The sequence below is a fragment of the Citrus clementina genome, unplaced genomic scaffold, assembly GCF_000493195.1.
Source record: "Citrus clementina cultivar Clemenules unplaced genomic scaffold, Citrus_clementina_v1.0 scaffold_6, whole genome shotgun sequence".
NCBI classification, from domain to species: domain Eukaryota; kingdom Viridiplantae; phylum Streptophyta; class Magnoliopsida; order Sapindales; family Rutaceae; genus Citrus; species Citrus x clementina.
Window position 1 is genome coordinate 5,172,519 of NW_006262139.1, and position 18,691 is coordinate 5,191,209.

At 36.0% G+C, this 18,691-nt stretch overlaps 1 non-coding gene and 1 pseudogene across 1 annotated transcript; one reads left to right on the forward strand and one right to left on the reverse strand.

Annotated features, from left to right (window-relative positions):
• Positions 1-425: 425 nt before the first annotated feature.
• LOC112097302 lies at positions 426-17,671 on the reverse strand (annotated as a pseudogene).
• Positions 17,672-17,687: 16 nt separating this feature from the next.
• Positions 17,688-17,796, forward strand: LOC112097521. Its single transcript, XR_002905053.1, has one exon. It is a non-coding gene; the product is annotated as a small nucleolar RNA R71 (small nucleolar RNA).
• The last annotated feature ends 895 nt before the right edge of the window (positions 17,797-18,691 follow it).

Sequence of the window (18,691 nt, forward strand, 5' to 3'; positions counted from 1 at the left end):
TGATCAAGATCTACGGCTGCCTGAACGAACTCCTTATACTTTCCATAGCCCAGAAAGCACACAAATATTTTTAAGTTGACTGCTTGAAGTTGCTGCCATTAGATCAATTCTAAAAAGAAACAATTTGTGAGTGCTTGAAAAGAAGTTCCTATTTAAGGATCTTGGTGACGGACATAATGATATCCATCTGTAAATGGGGTGGTGTGTTTGTCAAATGACGCGTGAAGCTTTTAGCTTAATAATTCAAAGGCAAACAGTGAAAAGAAAAAGCAAACAGTGATTAGATAAAATAAAGAAAAAAAACACAATAATAATAATAATGCAAAAGATAAAAGAACAATAAAATAAAAGGATATTTACTGGTAATTGTGATTGTGGCTCACATCTTCCTCTGGTTTTACGTCCAGTAACGACTTGAACGCCCTCTATGGGTCGAGGATAGGCTTCCCATCTAGTTTTCTTATAAACTGGTAAAAAGGGTCTTTTAGAGTTAGATTCCCAAGACTAAACTGTGCACTTTCCTTTTGGAACAGCTTCCACAAATTTTGAATTTCACGTTGAACATATCTGCTCGGATGCGTCTCAAGAGATCGTAGGATATCATCCAACGATTCTTTACGCATGCCATCCTTAATGAATTTGATTTTATCTTCACGATTTACAGAAACCATTCCTAAAGCTTTACAGCGTGGATTTTTGCAAGCAAGTCTTACACAGTGAGAACATTCAAAGCCAAGTCGCTTAGCTCTTCTTTTCTTAGCAAATGTACTTTTACCAAAATCAGGCATGTAGGAAATGAATAGATTAGAAAACTCACCTGCCAATCGGACCTTTGCTTCAATTAACCAGCGAATGTCAGTAGGAATCCCATTGATCATTAACAAATGCAGTCGTTCACAATGAGCTTTGTAAATCTTCTTAAGAGCATTTTGAGGGAGAGAAGGAAAATGTTGACGCAAATTTTGTTGTATTTCTTTCATGCTTGACATTGAGGTTTCAGTTATTGTGGGAAACTGAGAATACCGACTTAAAAAGTCACGGAGTATCGTTATCCGCCATTTATACGGGAGAGTGAATCAAAACAAATCAAATCAAATCTGCAAAATCAAATCAAAAGTGAAAAGGAACAACAAAATAAAACAAAAACACACAAGGAATATAACTCACCTTCGTCCTTTTATTGAATCCAGTTCTAATTGCAGATTATAAATACCATCCTCTATTTCCTTAAGTTGTCTTTCTAGATCTTTCACGTGAGATACTAACTCTGGTGGTTGCAGATCCCAAATGGGATGTAATTTACAAAATCAAAGCAATTTCCTCAGGTGAAATTTTACATGAAAAAGCTTTTCAAGATGATCGAAAAGGAAATTTCTCATGGAGGTACTCATGACAAGTATAAAAATTTGGTGAGCTAAATCACAATTGTCAAACAACACATAATTAAAATAATGCAATGCACTCCATTCAAGACATAGGGAAAAGGAAAAAGAAAAAAAATCAAATAATTCAAATGATAAAGTAACAGTAAATCAAATTCACAAAACGTTAAAATGAAAGGCTTAATCAAAATTTTGGTGGGTCACTCAAATGGATTTCGGTATCTGCTTCATGTGGTTGGTATTCCATATATGGTTTCAATCTTTGGCCATTAACTTTAAATGTGACACCATCCTTTGGATTCTCAATTTCTACGGCTCCATATGGATAGACATTTTTTACAACGAATGGACCATTCCACTTTGACTTTAACTTCCCTGGAAATAAATGAAGACGAGAATTATAAAGCAACACTTTTTGACCAATTTCAAATGTTTTCCGAAAAATTCATTTGTCATGAAAAAATTTGGTTCTTGCCTTAATAATTATGGAATTCTCAGATGCATCATTCCTTAATTCCTCAAGTTCATTTATTTGCAATTTATGCACATTGCCAGCGTCATCAAGATTTGAATTAAAAGCTTTAATGGCCCAAAATGATTTATGTTCAAGTTCTACTGGTAAGTGGCAAGATTTTCCATAAACAAGTCGATAGGGTGACATTCCTAAAGATGTTTTAAAAGCAGTACGATATGCCCAAAGTGCATCAATTAGTCGAAGGGACCAATCTTTACGGTTTGAATTAATTGTTTTATCTCCCTATTTGGTAATTCAACTTGGCCACTTGTTTGAGGGTGATAAAGGGTAGCAACCTTATGTGTAATTCCATATTTCTTCATTAAAGACTCAAATGGCTTATTACAAAAATGCTTACCTCCATCACTGATAATGGCTAGGTATTTCAAATATGCTCATAATATTTTCTTTTAAAAAGTGGATCACAATCTTGTGATCATTGTGCCAACAAGAAATCGCCTCGATCCATTTTGAAACATAATCAACAGCAACCAAAATGTATACAAATCCAAATGATGGTGGAAAAGGGCCCATAAAACAAATTCCCCAGCAATCAAATATTTCAATGACAAGGATGGGGTTTAAAGGCATCATGTTTCGCTTTGAAATAGACCCTATCATTTGACAATTCTTACACATTTTACAGAATGCATGTGAATCTTTAAATAATATAGGCCAATAAAATCCACACTGCAATATTTTTGCAGCTATCTTTTTTGAAGAAAAATGGCCACCGCATGGTTCAGAATGACACAATTGAATGACCCTACTTAGCTCGTCGTCTGGTATGCATCTTCGAAAAATTTGATCGGAACAGTACTTGAACAGGTATGGTTCATCCCAGTAAAAACTTTTCACTTCTGTTAAGAATTTCTTCTTGTCTTGGGAACTCCAGTCACATGGCATTTCACCTGTTGCAAGATAATTAACAATATTAGCATACAAAAATTCATCAGGGAAATAATCATTGATGGGTGCTGTTTCAATTGAAGACTCATTTATAAGTTGTTGAGTGTTAAAAAATGCATATTTATAAAGGAGAAAATCATCATTTTACATTTCAAGTCTTACTAACAACCCTTACTTTTATGTATTTAAGCTTTTTGTAATTTAATTATGTGTGTTTTATTTTAATTAAGTATTTTATGTATTTTAGGGGCATCATGGTCATTTCACAATAAACGAGAGATCATACGGCAAAACGGACATCACTTTTGAACTCAGGACGGTCGAAAACCTTAGGAGGAGCATAAAAGGAAAAATGGCACTATTCACATGTACGGTACTGTCTACGTTACTGTTCACATAGACGGTTCGATGACGTGGCATTGACTGATGATGTGGCATTGACTGATGAGGTGTCACGATCCTGTTGGGCTAAAATTCTTATGTACTGTTGATGGTGACATGGCAGCATATCAGTGGACGAAAAATCTCGCGTACGGTACATGCATCACACAGGATTATTTTCAACCAAACTGCATCACTGTTCAACCCGGGTCAAACCGTGTTACTGTTCATCCATGTGGTCAAACTGCGTACTGTTGACTGATGACGTGGCGCAATCTTGAGCATCCAAACTGTTTTTAATCCGATGGCCATGATTTACTCCATGTATCTATAAAAAGGGGGCCTCTCCCCCTAATTTGATAGCTCTGAATCCATTTTTGGGATTCATTTTCTGTAATTCCTTCTCCATCTTGTATTTTCTATGTATTTTAATAAATTCTCATTTTGCCCCTAGTTCAATTATGAGTAGCTAATTTTCTTTCAAGCTTGGGTTGAAGGTGAAGTCTCAACATGTGTCATGGGCTTTATTTGGTAAATTTATTTTCTCTTCCTCTCTAATTTTTGTGGATGTTTTGACTTCTCGTCGACAAATAATACTAATCTTGTCTAGTACCGCCTTGGTTTCACCGGCCCCCTAGTACAAGGTTATTATTATTTGGCACGATAAGCACTTAGCACCATATTGATTAGAGCGTGGTTCATGAGGTGTGGATTCCCCCCTCATGATTTAATTGACATTAATAAGGATTATTTAGCCCATGATGCATGTTGATACGGATCCAGATACCCAAGTATGCCATTTCAATTCCAATTTTAGAATTTATTCTCGCCATTTTAATTTAAGTTTTAGCATATTCCAAATCATTTTCACCACAAATCCAACCACCCATTTACAAAATTAATTCTACACACAATTAAAATCCACCTCCTCGTGGGATCGACACTCGTCACCATTAGTCTATTCTACAATAGATTCGTGCACTTACGAGTTCAATAAAATTTGCACAACAAGTTTTTGGCACCGTTGTCGGGGGGTTAAGTAATTTTAATTCATAGAATTAATTTTTGTGAATAATTTCATTTAATTGTTTTCTTGTATTTTAAAAAAAAAAAGTGAATCTACATTTAAAGGTTAGTATTTCTTTTCTTTTTCTCTTCTTTAAAATTCTGTAATTTAATTTTCAATTTATTTTTCTTTGTAAATTTTTTTTTGGTTTATCTTATTAATTTATTTTTAGTTAATTTATTTCACATATTTGTTTTTGTGTATTTTTATAGTAAGGTTGTAATAGCGCAATAAGGTTAGTATCGTAATTTCTCCCTCTTTTTTATTTTTATTTGTTTTGTTCCCATTTATCTTTTGTTTTTTTTTTTTTTGCATGCATGGTCGTATGTCATTATTACCTAATCTTGAACCTATAGACCTTGAACTTTAGATTATTCCCATTTTCTTTAAAGGATAGAGCTCGTTCATGGTTAAATACTTTGCCTGCTAATAGCATTACATCATGGGAATAAATGGTTACAAAATTTTTGAATAAATATTTCCCAGTGCATAAAACCAATGCTATTCGCAGGGAAATTTCAGAGTTTACTCAGAGAGAGGACGAGCAGTTTTTCAAAACATGGGAGCGATTCAATGGGCTACTCTTGAAGTGTCCACATCATGGGTACGAGAAATAGCACCAATGCCAATATTTTTTGGAGGGATTATTACCGAACATGCAAGAATGGCTAATGGCAACAAGTGGAGGAGAGCTAATGTCAAAAAGTGCATCAGAAATTTGGGAATTCTTCCAACGACAAGCGGATAATTCCCAACAACGGAGTCGGTCACTCAGGAATACTAGAAGAATTAAGGGAGTAAATGAGGTTCACATTGGCGAATCCAGTTCAGAAATTAAAGAAGTCAAGGAGATGGTTGAAGGTCTTGCTCGACAAATAGTATCGTTATCGACTGCTAAATCAACAGAACCACATGACCATGACTCATACTCAGATCAAGCCAATGCCATAGGTGTAATGAGAAAGCCATCAAATTACAACCCATACTCCAACACATATAACCCTGGATGGAGAGACCACCCCAATTTTTCATGGTCTCAAGGATTCCAACAGAATGGACCAGCAGCTCCAGTTCCACCAATGCAACCAACTCCTCAAGCTCCTCAAGCCTCTCAGCCCCTATTTAGACCATACAATCAAAACCAGAACTACTTTCAACCCAGACCATGGGAGGATGCATTCCAGAATTTCAAGAATGTTACTCACTCCACAATTGAGCAACAGAACCGCACCATTGATGGACTACGAAATGAGTTGAGAGCAGGTTTCAACTCACAAGCTCAATCAGTTTCAAGCCTCGAGAAGATGGTGAGACAACTTGCTTCTTCAGTTCAGACCTTAGCAATGACCGTTGAGGAAGGTAAATTTCCAAGTCAACCAGTGCCTAATCCTAAAGGAGTACATGAAGCAAGTACCAGTTCACCACAGCAGCATGGAGAGGTCAAAGCAGTAATGACCTTGCGAAAAGGAAAGGAAGTCAACAACAAAGTGGAGATGCCGGTGACAAAAGAAAATCAAATTGTACTTGTGAATGTTGAGGAATCATCACCGGAGGAGAAAGAAAAAAGCAATCCACGAGAATATGTTCTGAAAGCTCCATTTCCGCAGAGGTTAGCTAAAGGAGAAAAGGGAAAATCCACAGGTGAGATTCTTGAAATCTTCAAACAGGTAAGCGTTAACATCCCTTTACTTGATGCTATTAAACAAGTTTCATCTTATGCCAAGTTTCTTAAAGACCTTTATACTAAAAAGAGAAATATGCATGTTCAAAAGAAGACATTTTTAACAGAAAACGTTAGTTCTATACTCCAACATAAAATTTCTTTAAAATGCAAAGACCCAGGCTCCCCCACTATCTCATGTAGTATAGGGAACCACACAATTGAGAATGCTTTGTTGGATTTAGGAGCAAGTGTAAATTTGTTGCCTTACTCTGTATTCGTGAAACTTAGATTGAGAGAATTACACCCAACTCTAGTGGTGTTACAGCTTGTAGATCGGTCCACAAAAATACCTCGTGGTATTGTGGAGGACGTGCTTATCCAGGTAGATAAGTTTTATTTTCCTGTTGATTTCATTGTAATTGACACTCAACCAATCCAGGATTCAAGGAAGCACATCCCCATTATTCTAGGCCGACCTTTCTTGGCAACTGCCGATGCTCACATTCAATGTAGAACTGGAAATATGCAGTTGTCCTTTAGCAACATGACTATGGAGCTGAACATCTTCAACATTGCCAAACAACCTCACAATGCAGATGATGGAATTGTTGATGTGGATTTAATAGAAACAATAATTGATAATAATTTTCTTTCAAGCCTTAGTGATGATCCTTTACAAACATGTTTAACTCACTTTGGTTTGGATTTTGATATTGACAAATCGGTCGATGAGGTCAACGCCTTACTTGACTCAGCACCATCCATGGACACTAATAAATGGAAGTCAAGAGTTGAACAACTAGCACCATCAGAGAAGAAACTCATCCCATCATCAGAATCACCACCGAAACTTGATCTCAAACCGTTACCCAACACTTTGGAATATGCATTTTTGGGAGAAGAAAGTACTTTGCCGGTAATCATCTCATCATCCCTAAATGACGAACAAAAAGGTAAGTTGTTGAATGTTTTAAAAGAACACAAAGGAGCATTAGGATGGACCATAGCGGACATAAAAGGTATAAACCCAGTAGACTGCATGCATTACATTCACCTTGATGAAAATGATAAACCTACTAGGGAAATGCAACGTCGGTTAAATCCTAATATGAAAGAAGTTGTTAGAATTGAAGTCCTTAAACTATTAGACGCAGGTATCATTTACCCAATTTCTGATAGTTCAGGGGTCAGTCCTGTACAAGTTGTCCCTAAAAAGTAAGGAGTCACAGTAGTTACCAATGCTGATAATGAATTGATACCAACTAGAGTAACTACAGGATGGTGTGTATGCATTGATTATAGAAAATTGAATTCTGTCACACGTAAAGACCATTTTCCTTTACCATTTATTGATCAAATGGTTGATAGATATAATCAGATTCCTATAGCACCAAAAGATCAAGAGAAAACTACTTTCACTTGCCCTTTTGGCACTTTTGCATATAGGAGGATGCCATTTGGATTATGTAATGACCTTGCTACATTTCAACGATGCATGTTGAGCATTTTTTCTGATATGGTTGAACGATTCCTTGAAGTCTTTATGGATGACTTTTCTGTCTTTGGTGGCTCGTTTGATCAATGTTTACATCATCTAACACTAGTTCTGCAGAGATGTATCGAGAAGAACTTAGTCTTAAATTGGGAGAAATGTCATTTTATGGTAAAACAAGGTATTGTTCTCGGTCACATCATTTCGAGCAAAGGTATTGAGGTTGACAAAGCTAAGGTGGATCTCATTTCTAATCTTCCTCCACCTAAAACAGTCAGAGAAGTAAGATCTTTCCTTGAGCCTACTGGTTTTTATAGACGTTTCATTAAAGATTTTAGTAAAGTTTCTAGACCCTTATGCAATCTACTTGCTAAGGATGTACCTTTTGTCTTTGATGATTCATGTCTTATGGCATTTAGAAAATTAAAGCAGTTGTTGACATCATCACCCATCATTCAGCCCCCAAATTAGAGTTTACCATTTGAACTCATGTGTGACGCATCTGATTATGCAGTAGGAGAAGTATTAGGACAAAGAGTTGATCGAATTCCTCATGTTATTTACTATGCTAGTATGACATTGAATGATGCACAGTTGAACTATTCAACTACTGAAAAAGAAATGCTAGCAGTAGTGTTTGCATTGGAAAATTTTCGATCTTATCTCATTGGTTGTAAAATAATCGTGTTCATAGATCATGTTGCTCTTAAACATCTTCTCACAAAGAAAGATGCAAAAGCTAGACTAATTCGTTGGGTGTTACTTTTCCAGGAATTTGACTTGGAATTTAAAGATAAGAAAGGCACAGAAAATGTTGTGGCGGACCATCTCTCTCGTCTCCATTTTGACACAATTATGGAAACATTACCATTGAATGAGTCATTTCTAGATGAACAATTGATGAGTGTAGAAGTATTACCATGGTATGCTGACATCGTGAATTATCTTGTTACAGGTCAACTTCTAGAGCATTGGACCAAGCAAGACAAGGCTAAATTCTTTGCAGAAAAAAAGAATTTCCTTTGGGATGACCCGTATTTGTTCAAGTATTGTGCAGACCAAATTGTTAGACGATATGTCCCAGAAAATGAAATTCAGAATATTCTTTCATTCTGCCATGAACAAGCCTGTGGAGGCCATTTCAATGCTAAGAAAACAGCAACTAAAGTTTTACAATGTGGTTTCTATTGGCCAACTATATTTCGAGACGCTTACACTTTCTGTTCTTCATGTGATAGGTGTCAACGAATGGGGAGCATTACACGAAGGAACATGATGCCACTAAATCCAATTTTAGTGGTTGAGATTTTTTACGTATGGGGTATCGACTTCATGGGACCCTTTCCCCCGTCTTTTGGTCATCAATACATATTGGTTGTTGTTGACTATGTATCGAAATGGGTAGAAGCAATTCCATGTAGAACCAATGATCACAAGGTGGTGATAGGATTTTTGAAAAGCAACATTGTTTCGCGCTTTGGATTCCCTCGAGCAATAATCAGTGATGGTGGTGCCCACTTTTGTAACAAAGCATTTAAGTCTCTTTTGACAAAGTATTCAATTACTCACAAAGTGGCGACCCCATATCATCCGCAAACCAGTGGCCAAGTTGATGGTGGTGCCCACTTTTGTAACAAAGCATTCAAGTCTCTTTTGACAAAGTATTCAATTACTCACAAAGTGGCGACCCCATATCATCCGCAAACCAGTGGCCAAGTTGAGATCTCCAATCGAGAAATAAAGCACATATTAGGAAAGGCGGTGAGGCCAGACAGAAAAGATTGGTCATTAAGACTTGATGATGCATTAAGGGCATATAGAACGGCTTTCAAGACCCCGATTGGGATGTCACCCTACAAGCTAGTGTATGGAAAAGCTTGCCACCTACCTGTGGAACTCGAGCATCGTGCATATTGGGCCATCAAGAAATTCAATTTTGACATGTAGCAAGCCAGCTCAGAAAGAAGATTACAGTTGGCAGAACTTGAAGAAATTCGCAATGATGCATACGAAAATGCCAAGATTTACAAGCAACGAATGAAAGTCTTCCATGACAAGCAAATTATGAGAAAATCGTTCACTTCAGGTCAAAGTGCTTTTATTCAATTCTCGCTTGCACCTATTCCTAGGTAAGTTACGCTCTCGATGGTCTGGTCCCTTTATTGTTCATACTGTTTTTCCACATGGGGCAATTAAAATTAAGGACCCAAAGAATGGTGCCACGTTTAAAGTTAATGGTCAAAGATTAAAGCCATATCTAGAGTACCAACCACATGGAGAAAACACCGAATTAAATTTGAGTGACCCACCAGATTTGAATTGATTTTTTTTTCTTTTCGTTGATTTAATTTTTCTTTCTTTCTTTTTATTATTCTTTCGCTAATTGAAATTATTTTTGCATAAGTGTGTTTGTTTAACTATTAAGTTTTCTCTTATCATTTTTAATCATGAGTACCTTACTTAGATCGTTCCTCCTGAACATTCTTAAACCATTTCAATGTGTCAAAACTCATCTCAAAAGGTAGATTCAATTTTGTAGAACACATCGCATTTGGGCTCTATAGCCACCAGAGTTAGTAGCCTATGTTGAAGGTTTAGAAAGCCAACTCAGAGACATTGAGAGAAGTGTTTACGACATCCAGTTGGAGCTTGAGGTAAATTCAATAAGAGGACGATTTTAATTTTCTTTGTGTATTTTAATTTGTTTTTCTGTTTGTGTGCTTTAGTTTGTTACCCCGGTGAAGTGGCGGATAACGGTACTCCGTGACAATCAAGTCGGTTACTTCAGTTTCCCATAATAACTGATATTCTGAAGCGAAGGTATGGACAGAAACGAGACTCTAGCAAAGCTTCACAAGCGATTCCCTTCACTTCCTCATAATGTCCTCCTTACGATCTATAAAGCTCGGTCTGAATGCATGCGATTGCTCATGAGAAATAACATACCTGCTGACATCCGTTGGTTAATCGAGGCTAAAGTACGATTGGCAGGTGAGTTACCTCCAAAATTCATTGCATACATGCCTGGTTGTGGTAAAGAAAATTATGCAATAAAATGACGAGCTCGAAGAATTTCTGTTGCTTGTCATAAGTGTGCTAGAATGAGTTGCAATAAAAACCCATGTTCTTTAGGAATGGTGTCTGATAACAGGGAAGATAAGATTCAATTCATTAGGGATGGCTTGAATAAGGAGTCATTGGATGATATCCTTTTGTCTCTTGAAACGCATCCCAGTGGATATGTGCAAGGAGTGATTCTCCAGTTATGCCCATTATTCCAGAAAGAGCATGCACGATATAGTCTCGGGAATCTGACTATAAACGACCCTATTTGCCAGTTTATAAGAAAACTGGATAGGAAGCCTATCCTCGACCCATAGAGGGCGTTCAAGCCGTTTCTGGACGTAAAACCAGAGGAAAATGTGAGCTACAGTCGCAACTACCTGTAAATATCCTTTTACTTTACTGTTATTTTATTTCACTATTGTTTTATTGTGTGCATTATTGTCTTTAATAATTTTATTACTGTTTGCTTTTTCCTTTTTACTGTTTCCTTTTTGGCTTGCGAGCCACGTGCTTTACGCGTTATTTGACACTGATATGTTACCTCATACACAACTGTGACCCACTGTCACCAAGACTCTTAAATGTGATTTTTTTGTCAAGCACTCACAAATTATTTTTTAGAAGTATTCCAATGGCAGCTACTCCCAGCAGACAATTCAAGAATATTTGTGTGCTTTCTGGATTTAACTATGGCAAACATAAAGAGTTCGTTGAGGCAGCCATCGATCTTGGTCGAAGTATAGCAGAGAGAAAATTACACTTGGTATATGGAGGAGGTAATCGAGGGTTATCAAAAATGGTCTCAGAAGCAGTTTTTATCAGAGGCAGCCAAGTGTTAGGCATCATCCCAAGAGTCCTAAAACCATTGGGCAGTTCGTCTGACTCATCAATTGGAGAAGAGTCAGTCGTCTCAGGTATGCAAGAAAGAATAACTGAAATGCTTAATCATGCTGATGCTTTTATTTTCCTTCTAGGAGATCTTGCAACACTAAAGGCACTTATCACACTAGCATCTTGGGCCCATCTGCACATCCACCAGAAACCCATCGGTTTGTTAAATGTCAATAACTTTTATGATGGCTTTATCGCATTCCTTAACCATGCAATAAAAAACTATTTCGTTCCTTCCAATGCCAAAAAGCTTTTTATTTGTGCTCACACTGCTAATGAGCTACTTGATCTATTATAAGCTTATAAACTGGAGCCGGACCCATGGACCTTTGTGTTGGAGCGTCCAAATAATGATGGTAACATAGCCGCAGTAAGAAGTACAAATTATATTTAACTCTCTGCCTGTAAATATTTTCTTCTGTGTTGCACCACCCAGCTGATGTCTTCTAAACTCTACTTCTTTCCTTTAAAACATTGAGGACAATGTTTCGTTCTGGTTGGGGGGAGGGAATAGTTGACAATTGTGGAATCTTGGTTAAGTTTTTACTGGTTTTTTGTTGTAGAAACTAACTATTGCTAACTTTTTGTGTTGAAGATGGCTGAATATGGAGTGTAGTGACTCTAGAAACACATCTTCATCATTTGAAAAAAAAACAACAAAAAAAATTTAAAAAAAAACGTTTTCTTTTTAAGTGTAACTTTTCTAATTAGTTTTTCTGCATCATTTTCACATTTCTGCATGCATATTTTTCTTTCACGTTTAGAATAGGTTGGGGGGTAGGATGTTGTTTGAAAAAAAAATTGTGTGATTTGTTTTAACATTGGATGACATGATTAATTTCAAATTTTAGTATTTGTATTATCTTTGGTCTTAAGTGATGTTACATTATGTTTGCTACTCTACATGTTGATGTCGGAGACAAATATGAGTTGCTTGAAGGAATGAACATGTCATAATAAGTACCAAGTGAGTTGTTGAGCCTATCATTTTCTTGGAGAGTAACCTTTTTTCCCATTCTCTATACAGCTTAGCAGTTTATTATTTTATACACGATCTCCAGATTTCTTTTGAGTTAACCCTAAAAAAAAATTGTAAAATAAAAAAAAAAGAAAAAAAATGTATGTTGCTACATTGGGAGGCCTATCTAACTAGTAGATATGGATGATTGTTTAGAGCCCTAAAAGATGATGGAAAGGCCATCTTTGATCTGTTTGAGCCTTTCTAGCCATCCCTTTTATTAAATATCCATAGTTAACCCTTTTGAGCATTTAAAAAAAAAACATTTTCTTTGTCAACTTATCATCTTGACCCACTCCGATTTGGAGTATTACCCGATGTCTTATAAGTTCCATCAGCTATTTATGTTTGAGAAAATGTAAATAATTATTTTGTTCAGTGAAGTTATGCCAAATAAAAGCCAAAGAAAAAAAACAAAACAAAACAAAAGTTGTTGTTTCAAAAGAATAAAAATAACAACAATAGGTGAAATACACCTTACAACTTCAAAAAAAAAAAAATTCTCTGCATTTTTCTCAAACATACACTTTGTTTTCCTTATTTCCCTTCTGTGTTAGCCATGTCCCTAGGGAACTATAGTTTGAAGTAGAAGCTAGTTATTGGGCTAAAAAGATGTAGTGGTGCATAAAAAAATAATAAATAAATAAATAAAAGAAAAAAAAAAGATAAATAAATTGGGTTGACTAGCATTTTTGTTTGACTTGAGATCGTATTATTTCTAAGCTGTGGGCATATTTATTTCATCTTGGTGAGAGCATGTGATATCACTTCTTTATTATTTTCTCTCAATTACCATTTATTGGAGTGACTATTTTTATTGGGTTTAATTTCTTTGTGAGAGTGTCACTACTTCCAGTGAGATTTTGGGGTTTGACATGTCATTTTTGAAAATAGCTATAACAAAGTCTACTGGGCTGATTCATGTGGATGGTTGATGTGGGTGTGATGTTTCTTTATACTGGAGATAATGCTTATACTTTTATTTGATTGCTATCATTAATCTGATTGAATAAACACGAGTGTTTCTATTAAAACAAAATCATTTTGGATTTGAATTTTGTTTTCGCTTTATTTGCTAGGGACTAGCAATAAGCTGGTTGGGGGGTGTGTTGAGTGTTAGAAAATGCATATTTATAAAGGAGAAAATCATCATTTTACATTTTAAGTCTTATTAACAACCCTTACTTTTATGTATTTAAGCTTCTTGTAATTTAATTATGTGTGTTTTATTTTAATTATGTGTATTTTAGGGGCATCATGGTCATTTCACAATAAACGAGAGATCAGACGGCAAAACGGACATCACTTTTGAACTAAGGACGGTCGAAAACCTTAAGAGGAGCATAAAAGAAAAAATGGCACTATTCACATGTACGGTACTATTCACGTGTACGGTACTGTCTACGTTACTGTTCATGACACTGTTCACATAGACGGATCGATGACGTGGCATTGACCGATGATGTGGCATTGACTGATGAGGTGTCACGATCCTGTTGGGCTAAAATTCTTATGTACTGTTGATGGTGACATGGCAGCATATCAATGGACGAAAAATCTCGCGTACGGCACATGCATCACACAGGATTATTTTCAACCAAACCGCGTCACTGTTCAACCCTGGTCAAACAGTGTTACTGTTCATCTGCGTGGTCAAACCGCGTACTGTTGACTGATGACGTGGCGCAATCCTGATGACGTGGTCAAACCGCGTAAGTTTTAGCATATTCCAAATCATTTTCACCACAAATCCAACCACCCATTTACAAAATTAATTCTACACACAATTAAAATCCACCTCCTCATGGGATCGACACTCGTCACCATTAGTCTATTCTACAATAGATTCGTGCGCTCGCGAGTTCAATAAAATTTGCACAACATAAGTCTTGAAAGATGATCTGCAACAACATTTTCAGCGCCCTTTTTGTCCTTGATTGTCAAATTAAATTCTTGAAGTAGCAAAATCCATCGTATCAACCTTGGTTTGGCATCCTGTTTTGACATTAAATATCTCACAGCAGCATGATCAGAATAAACAATAGTAGATGAACCAATTAAATACGAACGAAATTTATCCAATGCAAATATTACAGCAAGTAGTTCTTTCTCAATTGTAGTGTAATTCATTTGAGCACTATTCAAAGTTTTACTTGCATAATAGATGACAAAGGGCTTACCTTCCTTTTTTTGACCCAGAACAGCGCCAACGGCATAATCACTAGCATCACACATTAGCTTAAAAGGCAAAGACCAATCAGGGGGTTGCATTATTGGGGCTAATGTCAAAAGAGTAGTTATTTTTTTAAAAGCTTGTTGACAATCATTAGTCCATTCAAATTGTGTGTCTTTTATTAGGAGGTTACAAATTGGTCTAGATAAGACACTAAAGTCTTTTATAAACCTCCTATAAAATCCTGCATGTCCTAAAAAAGAATGGACTTCTCTAATTATTTTTGGTGAGGGTAATTTTGAAATGACTTCAACTTTGGCTTTATCAACTTCGATTCCTTTTGAAGACACAACATGGCCCAAGACAATTCCAGAAGTGGTCATGAAATGGCATTTTTCCCAATTTAAAGCTAGTCCTTTTTCTTTGCACCTTTCCAAATTTTTTTCTAGATTATCAAGACATGTATCAAAAGAATTACCAAATACAGTTAAATCATCAATAAAAACCTCTAGACAATTTTCAACCATGTCACTAAAAATGCTTAGCATGCACCTTTGAAATGTTGCAGGAGCATTACAAAGTCCAAAGGGCATTCTCCTAAATGCAAATGTTCCAAATGGGTATGTGAATGTAGTATTTTCCTGGTCTTCTAAGGCTATAGGGATTTGATAATAGCCAGAGTAGCCATCAAGAAAGCAATAGTAGGGATGTCCAGCTAATCTTTCGAGAATTTGGTCTAGAAATTGAAGGGGAGAATGATCTTTTCTAGTGGCATTATTTAATTTTCTGTAATCAATGCACATACGCCAACTAGATGGAATTCGTGTTGGGATTGGTTCACCTTTTTCATTTTTTACAACAGTTATTCCAGATTTCTTTAGTACTACTTGAGTTGGACTTACCCATTTACTATCAGAGATGGGGTAGATAATTCCTACATCTAGTAGTTTAAGGACCTCATTCTTTACCACTTCTTTCATATGAGGGTTTAGTCTTCTTTGTGGTTGACGAGTTGTTTTGGCATTTTCCTCTAAGTGTATTCGGTGTGTGCAAATTAAAGGATTAATGCCTTTTATGTCTTTTAAGGTCCAACCAAATGCAGTTTTATGCCTTTTCAGTACAGATAATAACTTACCTTCTTGATCATGTGTGAGTTGAGAAGAAATTACCACTGGATATGTCTGCTGCTCTCCAAGATAGGCATACTTCAATTCTTTTGGTAAGGGCTTTAATTCGAGCTCTGGTGCTTCCTCTTCGTTTGGTTCTTTAGGTTGCACCATATCTTCAAAGTTCAATTGGTCATCGTCACCTATAGGTACCTGTATAGAATCAAGTGTAGGGCATGTGTTAGCAGTATCACAATCTACTTCTTTACTTGATTCAAAAGAACCAGCAAAACAAATTTCAGCAGAGTTTGTAAAATTCTCATCCTGAATGTGTTCCTCAATTATTGGCTCGATGAGATCAATTTCCTCATTCTCATTATCATTATCTTCTTGGTGGTGAGGTTGTTTACACAAGTTGAACACATTGAGTTTCAGTGTCATGTTGCCGAAAGATAAATTCATTAATCCATTCCTGCAATTTATCAAAGCATTAGCAGTAGCTAAAAATGGTCAACCCAAAATAACAGGAATTTGTTTGCATTCATTAGCAATTGGTTCCGTTTCCAGAACAATAAAATCCACAGGATATATGAATTTATCGACCTGGACTGATACATCTTCAATTATTCTTTTTGGAACCTTAATCGATCTATCAGCAAGTAAAAAAGTGGTAGAAGTTGGTTTAAACTCACCGAGATTGAGTTGTTGGTACACTGAGTAAGGAAGCAAATTAACACTGGCACTAAGATCAAGTAAAGCATGCCCAATTTTATGATCCCCAATAGTGCAAGAAATAGTTGGACAACCAGGATCCTTGTATTTCAAAGCACTATTAGTTGAGAGAATAGAACTTACCTGTTCTGCTAGAAAAGCTCTCCTTTACACATTATGTTTCCTTTTCATTGTGCATAGATCTTTCAGAAATTTAGCATAAGAAGGTACCTGTTTAATGACATCCAGCAGAGGAATGTTGACTTTAACTTGTTTAAAAACTTCATAAATTTCTGGACTGTGGTTTGATTTCTTTGGCTTGATTAGTGCTTGAGGAAATGGGGGTACAGGAGGAGAGTTGGTTATTTCTTCATGGGTTAAAGGTTCGACAGACTCTTCCCTATTTTCTGAAATTGAATCTTTACTAGTTTCACGAGGGTCCACAATGTGTTTTTTGACCACTTTACCACCACGAAGGGTTATAACCGATTTGACTTGACTCATATTTTGGTTTCCTGAATTTCCCATTTGAGGATGTTGTTGACTCTTGGGGTTTGGTTCAGGTTGAGCAGGAAACTTTCCTTTTTCATGTATGGTCAGAGTAAATGTAAGTTTGGAGATAGTTTCTGTCAAATTGGTTAAGGTTTGCATCGTTTGGTTATTGATCGACTCTTGTTTTTCAATAAACGAATGCAATGTGTCTTCCAGAGTTTTTCTTAGTGGTGGGACATATGGTGGGTAACTATAGGAGTTTTGAAAATTTTGACGTGGAGGAACTGGTTGTGAAGGTTGTGCATGATTGTCATTTCTCCAACTGAAATTTAGGTGGTTTCTCCAACCAGAGTTGTAAGTTTGGGAGTATGGATTTGGATTTGGCCTTTTGAAATTGTCAACAAAATTTACTTGTTCATGCAAGCTTTCTCTCAAAGCTGGTAAAGTTGGACAATCCTGCGTAGAATGGTCAGTAGAATCGCAAACATAACATGAAATATTTTGAACAGACTTTACATGATCATTCTTTTTCGACTCTAATACTTCGACTTTTCTAGCTAATGATGCAAATTTGGCTTGAAAATCATGCTCTTCCCTAAGGTTATGCATGCCTCCACCAGATGGTGATGACTGGGGTTTACTTGATGACTCATAAAACCCAACTGTATCCCAGTGTTGTGCATTTTCTGCTATATAGTCAAGATAGTCTAATTTATCTTTAGGACTTTTATCCCTAAACTTACAATTACACATCATTTCAACGACTTGTCTACCTTGGGATGTTAATCCCTCGTAGAAATAAGACATTAATCTCCATGTTTCAAAACCGTGATGTGGGCAAATGTTAAGTAGTTCTTTAAACCTATCCCAACATTGATAGAGAGTTTCTCCTGGTTTTTGAGTGAATGTGGTGATTTGTCTTTTGAAAGAATTTGTTCTGTGGGGTGGGAAGAATTTTTTCAAAAATTGTGCTTGTATTTCATCCTAAGTTCTGATGGATTCTGACCTAAGATTTTGTAGTCAAGTTTTAGCTTTATCCTTAAGTGAGAAAGGAAAAAACTTAAGCCTGATTATATTCATGCTACAATTTTGATCGGTACATGTGTTACAGACTTCCTTAAATTCCCTTAAATGCAAATATGGATTTTCATACTCAAAACCATGAAATGTAGGAAGAAGTTGAATGATACCAGGTTTGAAATTAAAACGTTATGCATCAGGAGGGAAAACTATGCATGATGGTGACCTTGTTCTAGTAGGATGCATGAAGTCTCTAAGAGTCCTAGGTTGTTCATGACGATTTTGCAAGGCTTGGTCATTTTCATGCTTTGAAAAATTTTCAGCTCCTATGTCAGCCATATTTAAGGGTGGTGAAGGTGATTTTCTAATTAATCTACCACTATTTGTACGAGACTAGTGACGTATGCAATGCTAATGATGTGTGCTAAACTAATGATGCAAAAAACGCTAAATGAAAATTGCAGAAATAAAAATAAACTGGAAATTAAATAAGCAAAAAAATGCGAAATAAAAATAAATAAATAAATTAGGCGGTGAAACTAACCATTAAATGAAATAGTTTATGTGGTATTTTAAAATCAGCCATATAATAAAACATAAAATTAAATAAATTAATGCACAAAAATAAATAAACTGAAATTAAAATACTAGGCGGTAGAACCGACCATTTAAACAAAAATACATAAATTAACAAAATTTAAATAACAGTCAGGCGGTAGAACCGACCATTTAAAATAAATGTGGAAAATAAATTGCTGAAATTTAAAGAAATAAATTTGATTTGGGGACTGATTTGCAAAGGTTTCT